The 7500-nt window shown below is 49.8% G+C and overlaps 5 non-coding genes across 5 annotated transcripts; 4 read left to right on the top strand and 1 right to left on the bottom strand.

The window, feature by feature from the left end:
* Positions 1 to 2741: 2741 nt before the first annotated feature.
* Positions 2742 to 2812, top strand: TRNAG-GCC (transfer RNA glycine (anticodon GCC)). Its single transcript has one exon. It is a non-coding gene; the product is annotated as a tRNA-Gly (tRNA).
* A 2268-nt stretch (positions 2813 to 5080) lies between these two features.
* Positions 5081 to 5151, top strand: TRNAG-GCC (transfer RNA glycine (anticodon GCC)). The gene has a single exon. It is a non-coding gene; the product is annotated as a tRNA-Gly (tRNA).
* Positions 5152 to 6058: 907 nt separating this feature from the next.
* On the bottom strand, positions 6059 to 6131 carry TRNAK-CUU (transfer RNA lysine (anticodon CUU)). Its single transcript has one exon. It is a non-coding gene; the product is annotated as a tRNA-Lys (tRNA).
* Positions 6132 to 6242: 111 nt separating this feature from the next.
* Positions 6243 to 6313, top strand: TRNAG-GCC (transfer RNA glycine (anticodon GCC)). The gene has a single exon. It is a non-coding gene; the product is annotated as a tRNA-Gly (tRNA).
* A 1108-nt stretch (positions 6314 to 7421) lies between these two features.
* TRNAG-GCC (transfer RNA glycine (anticodon GCC)) lies at positions 7422 to 7492 on the top strand. Its single transcript has one exon. It is a non-coding gene; the product is annotated as a tRNA-Gly (tRNA).
* The last annotated feature ends 8 nt before the right edge of the window (positions 7493 to 7500 follow it).

Genomic DNA, 7500 nt, shown 5'->3' with positions numbered 1-7500 from the left:
GTACACAGTACTCCACATGCGGTCTAACCATTCAGTGTGTAATGGTGATAGCGATTCCTTCTTCCCACGTGTATAACCTTCCATTTATCATTGGTTACCCGCATCTGCCACCTTTCGGCCCAAGTTTCCAACTTATCCAGATCCAGCCATGCGGTTTCTCGTGTTTTGTAGCAGAAGAGGGCATTCCGCAGGCGGTTTTCTGGGATGACGTGGGTTAGCACAAGCAGTAAAAGGAGGTAAGAAGCAAGCGCCCAACGTGGGGCTCGAACCCACGACCCTGAGATTAAGAGTCTCATGCTCTTCCGACTGAGCTAGCCGGGATTCTGACACCTGCTGCTGCATCGGAGCTGCACGCGGCATGGTCCGGTCGCGCGCAGGTAGCTGTCAGATCCTGGGTGTGGCGGACACCACCGCCATCACAGGCGCATCCAAGCATTGGTGGTTCAGTGGTAGAATTCTCGCCCGCCACGAGGGAGGCCCGGGTTTGATTCCCGGCCAATGCAGAGCAGCTCTTTACCTCGTTTGCTGTCCGTTGCATTGCGCCTCCTTTCATCATTGACTTTACAGACACTTGCAAAAAAGTCTTTGGGCTCTTGCTGCCCTGTTTTCGCTCACCATCCTTTTGGGCCTTCCCTATTCTATATCCTCTGGGGCTAACATAGTTAGCAAGGCCGAAAAAAGACATTTGTCCATCCAGTCCAGCCTACATTCCGTCAGAATCAATCCCCAGATCTACGTCCTTCTAAAGACCCTAAGAACTGTAAGATACAATATTGTTATGCTCCAGGAAGACATCCAGGGCTCTCTTGATCCCCTCAACTGTGTTCACCATCACCACCTCCTCCTCAGGCAAGGAATTCCAGATTCTCACTGCCCTATCAGTAAAGAATCCTCTTCTATGTTGGTGGAAAAACCTTCTCTCCTCCAGACCCAGAGAATGCCCCCTTGTGATGTCACCTTCCTTGGTAGAAACAGATCCTCCAAGAGATATTTGTATTGTCCCCTTTTATATGGTTATTAGATCACGCCTCAGTCATCTTTTTTCTAGACTAAATAATCCTAATTTTGCTAATCTCTCTGTGTATTGTAGTTCCCCTATCCCCTTTATTCATTTTGTTGCCCTCCTTTGTACTCGCTCTAGTTCCATTATATCCTTCCTGAGCACCGGTGCCCAAAACTGTACACAGTACTCCACATGCGGTCTAACCATTCAGTGTGTAATGGTGATAGCGATTCCTTCTTCCCACGTGTATAACCTTCCATTTATCATTGGTTACCCGCATCTGCCACCTTTCGGCCCAAGTTTCCAACTTATCCAGATCCAGCCATGCGGTTTCTCGTGTTTTGTAGCAGAGGAGGGCATTCCGCAGGCGGTTTTCTGGGATGACGTGGGTTAGCACAAGCAGTAAAAGGAGGTAAGAAGCAAGTGCCCAACGTGGGGCTCGAACCCACAACCCTGAGATTAAGAGTCTCATGCTCTACCGACTGAGCAAGCCAGGCTTCTGACGCCTGCCTGCGCATCGGAGCTGCACGCGGCACGGTCCGGTCGCGCGCAGGTAGCTGTCAGATCCTGGGTGTGGTGGACACCACCGACATCGCAGACACATCCAAGCATTGGTGGTTCAGTGGTAGAATTCTCGCCTGCCATGCGGGAGGACCGGGTTCGATTCCAGGCCAATGCAGAGCAGCTCTTTTCCTCGTTTGCTGACCGTTGCATTGCGCCTCCTTTCATCGTTGACTTTACAGACACTTGCAAAAAAGTCTTTGGGCTCTTGCTGCCCTGTTTTCGCTCACCATCCTTTTGGGCCTTCCCTATTCTATATCCTCTGGGGCTAACATAGTTAGCAAGGCCGAAAAAAGACATTTGTCCTTCTAAAGACCCTAAGAACTGTAAGATACAATATTGTTATGCTCCAGGAAGACATCCAGGGCTCTCTTGATCCCCTCAACTGTGTTCACCATCACCACCTCCTCCTCAGGCAAGGAATTCCAGATTCTCACTGCCCTATCAGTAAAGAATCCTCTTCTATGTTGGTGGAAAAACCTTCGCTCCTCCAGACGCAGAGAATGCCCCCTTGTGACGTCACCTTCCTTGGTAGAAACAGATCCTCCAAGAGATATTTGTATTGTCCCCTTTTATATGGTTATTAGATCACGCCTCAGTCATCTTTTTTCTAGATTAAATAATCCTAATTTTGCTAATCTCTCTGTGTATTGTAGTTCCCCTAACCCCTTTATTCATTTTGTTGCCCTCCTTTGTACTCGCTCTAGTTCCATTATATCCTTCCTGAGCACCGGTGCCCAAAACTGTACACAGTACTCCACATGCGGTCTAACCATTCAGTGTGTAATGGTGATAGCGATTCCTTCTTCCCACGTGTATAACCTTCCATTTATCGTTGGTTACCCGCATCTGCCACCTTTCGGCCCAAGTTTCCAACTTATCCAGATCCAGCCATGCGGTTTCTCGTGTTTTGTAGCAGAAGAGGGCATTCCGCAGGCGGTTTTCTGGGATGACGTGGGTTAGCACAAGCAGTAAAAGGAGGTAAGAAGCAAGCGCCCAACGTGGGGCTCGAACCCACGACCCTGAGATTAAGAGTCTCATGCTCTTCCGACTGAGCTAGCCGGGCTTATGACACCTGCTGGTGCATCGGAGCTGCACGCGGCACGGTCCGGTCGCGCGCAGGTAGCTGTCAGATCCTGGGTGTGGCGGACACCACCGCCATCACAGGCGCATCCAAGCATTGGTGGTTCAGTGGTAGAATTCTCGCCTGCCACGCGGGAGGCCCGGGTTCGATTCCCGGCCAATGCAGAGCAGCTCTTTTCCTCGTTTGCTGACCGTTGCATTGCGCCTCCTTTTATCGTTGACTTTACAGACACTTGCAAAAAAGTCTTTGGGCTCTTGCTGCCCTGTTTTCGCTCACCATCCTTTTGAGCCTTCCCTATTCTATATCCTCTGGGTCGAAAAAAGACATTTGTCCATCCAGTCCAGCCTACATTCCGTCAGAATCAATCCCCAGATCTACGTCCTTCTAAAGACCCTAAGAACTGTAAGATACAATATTGTTATGCTCCAGGAAGACATCCAGGGCTCTCTTGATCCCCTCAACTGTGTTCACCATCACCACCTCCTCCTCAGGCAAGGAATTCCAGATTCTCACTGCCCTATCAGTAAAGAATCCTCTTCTATGTTGGTGGAAAAACCTTCTCTCCTCCAGACGCAGAGAATGCCCCCTTGTGACGTCACCTTCCTTGGTAGAAACAGATCCTCCAAGAGATATTTGTATTGTCCCCTTTTATATGGTTATTAGATCACGCCTCAGTCATCTTTTTTCTAGACTAAATAATCCTAATTTTGCTAATCTCTCTGTGTATTGTAGTTCCCCTATCCCCTTTATTCATTTTGTTGCCCTCCTTTGTACTCGCTCTAGTTCCATTATATCCTTCCTGAGCACCGGTGCCCAAAACTGTACACAGTACTCCACATGCGGTCTAACCATTCAGTGTGTAATGGTGATAGCGATTGCTTCTTCCCACGTGTATAACCTTCCATTTATCATTGGTTACCCGCATCTGCCACCTTTCGGCCCAAGTTTCCAACTTATCCAGATCCAGCCATGCGGTTTCTCGTGTTTTGTAGCAGAAGAGGGCATTCCGCAGGCGGTTTTCTGGGATGACGTGGGTTAGCACAAGCAGTAAAAGGAGGTAAGAAGCAAGCGCCCAACGTGGGGCTCGAGCCCACGACCCTGAGATTAAGAGTCTCATGCTCTACCGACAGAGCTAGCCGGGCTTCTGATGACTGCCGGCGCATCGGAGCTGCACGCGGCACGGTCCGGTCGCGCGCAGGTAGCTGTCAGATCCTGGGTGTGGCGGACACCACCGACATCGCAGCAGCATCCAAGCATTGGTGGTTCAGTGGTAGAATTCTCGCCTGCCACGCGTGAGGTCTGGGTTCGATTCCCGGCCAATGCAGAGCAGCTCTTTGCCTCGTTTGCTGACCGTTGCATTGCGCCTCCTTTCATCGTTGACTTTACAGACACTTGCAAAAAAGTCTTTGGGCTCTTGCTCCCCTGTTTTCGCTCACCATCCTTTTGGGCCTTCCCTATTCTATATCCTCTGGGGCTAACATAGTTAGCAAGGCCGAAAAAAGACATTTGTCCATCCAGTCCAGCCTACATTCCGTCAGAATCAATCCCCAGATCTACGTCCTTCTAAAGACCCTAAGAACTGTAAGATACAATATTGTTATGCTCCAGGAAGACATCCAGGGCTCTCTTGATCCCCTCAACTGTGTTCACCATCACCACCTCCTCCTCAGGCAAGGAATTCCAGATTCTCACTGCCCTATCAGTAAAGAATCCTCTTCTATGTTGGTGGAAAAACCTTCTCTCCTCCAGATGCAGAGAATGCCCCCTTGTGACGTCACCTTCCTTGGTAGAAACAGATCCTCCAAGAGATATTTGTATTGTCCCCTTTTATATGGTTATTAGATCACGCCTCAGTCATCTTTTTTCTAGACTAAATAATCCTAATTTTGCTAATCTCTCTGTGTATTGTAGTTCCCCTATCCCCTTTATTCATTTTGATGCCCTCCTTTGTACTCGCTCTAGTTCCATTATATCCTTCCTGAGCACCGGTGCCCAAAACTGTACACAGTACTCCACATGCGGTCTAACCATTCAGTGTGTAATGGTGATAGCGATTCCTTCTTACCACGTGTATAACCTTCCATTTATCATTGGTTACCCGCATCTGCCACCTTTCGGCCCAAGTTTCCAACTTATCCAGATCCAGCCATGCGGTTTCTCGTGTTTTGTAGCAGAAGAGGGCATTCCGCAGGCGGTTTTCTGGGATGACGTGGGTTAGCACAAGCAGTAAAAGGAGGTAAGAAGCAAGCGCCCAACGTGGGGCTCGAACCCACGACCCTGAGATTAAGAGTCTTATGCTGTACCGACCGAGCTAGCCGGGGTTCTGATGCCTGCGGGCGCATCGGAGCTGCACGCGGCACGGTCCGGTCGCGCGCAGGTAGCTGTCAGATCCTGGGTGTGGCGGACACCACTGACATCGCAGACGCATCCAAGCATTGGTGGTTCAGTGGTAGAATTCTCGCCTGCCACGCGGGAGGCCCGGGTTCGATTCCCGGCCAATGCAGAGCAGCTCTTTTCCTCGTTTGCCTCCTTTCATCGTTGACTTTACAGACACTTGCAAAAAAGTCTTTGGGCTCTTGCTGCCCTGTTTTCGCTCACCATCCTTTTGGGCCTTCCCTATTCTATATCCTCTGGGGCTAACATAGTTAGCAAGGCCGAAAAAAGACATTTGTCCATCCAGTCCAGCCTACATTCCGTCAGAATCAATCCCCAGATCTACGTCCTTCTAAAGACCCTAAGAACTGTAAGATACAATATTGTTATGCTCCAGGAAGACATCCAGGGCTCTCTTGATCCCCTCAACTGTGTTCACCATCACCACCTCCTCCTCAGGCAAGGAATTCCAGATTCTCACTGCCCTATCAGTAAAGAATCCTCTTCTATGTTGGTGGAAAAACCTTCTCTCCTCCAGACGCAGAGAATGCCCCCTTGTGATGTCACCTTCCTTGGTAGAAACAGATCCTCCAAGAGATATTTGTATTGTCCCCTTTTATATGGTTATTAGATCACGCCTCAGTCATCTTTTTTCTAGACTAAATAATCCTAATTTTGCTAATCTCTCTGTGTATTGTAGTTCCTCTATCCCCTTTATTCATTTTGTTGCCCTCCTTTGTACTCGCTCTAGTTCCATTATATCCTTCCTGAGCACCGGTGCCCAAAACTGTACACAGTACTCCACATGCGGTCTAACCATTCAGTGTGTAATGGTGATAGCGATTCCTTCTTCCCACGTGTATAACCTTCCATTTATCATTGGTTACCCGCATCTGCCACCTTTCGGCCCAAGTTTCCAACTTATCCAGATCCAGCCATGCGGTTTCTCGTGTTTTGTAGCAGAAGAGGGCATTCCGCAGGCGGTTTTCTGGGATGACGTGGGTTAGCACAAGCAGTAAAAGGAGGTAAGAAGCAAGCGCCCAACGTGGGGCTCGAACCCACGACCCTGAGATTAAGAGTCTCATGCTCTACCGACTGAGCTAGCCGGGCTTCTGACACCTGCCGGCGCATCGGAGCTGCACGCGGCACGGTCCGGTCGCGCGCAGGTAGCTGTCAGATCCTGGGTGTGGCGGACACCACCGACATCGCAGACTCATCCAAGCATTGGTGGTTCAGTGGTAGAATTCTCGCCTGCCATGCGGGAGGCCCGGGTTCGATTCCCGGCCAATGCAGAGCAGCTCTTTTCCTCGTTTGCTGACCGTTGCATTGCGCCTCCTTTCATCGTTGACTTTACAGACACTTGCAAAAAAGTCTTTGGGCTCTTGCTGCCCTGTTTTCGCTCACCATCCTTTTGGGCCTTCCCTATTCTATATCCTCTGGGGCTAACATAGTTAGCAAGGCCGAAAAAAGACATTTGTCCATCCAGTCCAGCCTACATTCCGTCAGAATCAATCCCCAGATCTACGTCCTTCTAAAGACCCTAAGAACTGTAAGATACAATATTGTTATGCTCCAGGAAGACATCCAGGGCTCTCTTGATCCCCTCAACTGTGTTCACCATCCCCACCTCCTCCTCAGGCAAGGAATTCCAGATTCTCACTGCCCTATCAGTAAAGAATCCTCTTCTATGTTGGTGGAAAAACCTTCTCTCCTCCAGACGCAGAGAATGCCCCCTTGTGACGTCACCTTCCTTGGTAGAAACAGATCCTCCAAGAGATATTTGTATTGTCCCCTTTTATATGGTTATTAGATCACGCCTCAGTCATCTTTTTTCTAGACTAAATAATCCTAATTTTGCTAATCTCTCTGTGTATTGTAGTTCCCCTATCCCCTTTATTCATTTTGTTGCCCTCCTTTGTTCTCGCTCTAGTTCCATTATATCCTTCCTGAGCACCGGTGCCCAAAACTGTACACAGTACTCCACATGCGGTCTAACCATTCAGTGTGTAATGGTGATAGCGATTCCTTCTTCCCACGTGTATAACCTTCCATTTATCATTGGTTACCCGCATCTGCCACCTTTCGGCCCAAGTTTCCAACTTATCCAGATCCAGCCATGCGGTTTCTCGTGTTTTGTAGCAGAAGAGGGCATTCCGCAGGCGGTTTTCTGGGATGACGTGGGTTAGCACAAGCAGTAAAAGGAGGTAAGAAGCAAGCGCCCAACGTGGGGCTCGAACCCACGACCCTAAGATTAAGAGTCTCATGCTCTACCGACTGAGCTAGCCGGGCTTCTGATGCCTGCCAGCGCATCGGAGCTGCACGCGGCACGGTCCGGTCGCGCGCAGGTAGCTGTCAGATCCTAGGTGTGGCGGACACCACCGACATCACAGACGCATCCAAGCATTGGTGGTTCAGTGGTAGAATTCTCGCCTGCCACGCGGGAGGCCCGGGTTCGATTCCCGGCCAATGCAGAGCAGCT

The sequence above is a fragment of the Dendrobates tinctorius genome, unplaced genomic scaffold (genome assembly GCF_039654945.1).
Source record: "Dendrobates tinctorius isolate UK_male_01 unplaced genomic scaffold, ASM3965494v1 ptg000270l, whole genome shotgun sequence".
Taxonomy (NCBI): domain Eukaryota; kingdom Metazoa; phylum Chordata; class Amphibia; order Anura; family Dendrobatidae; genus Dendrobates; species Dendrobates tinctorius.
The sequence above is the reverse complement of the archived record's forward strand: the minus strand, read 5'-3'. Positions and strand labels throughout refer to the sequence as shown.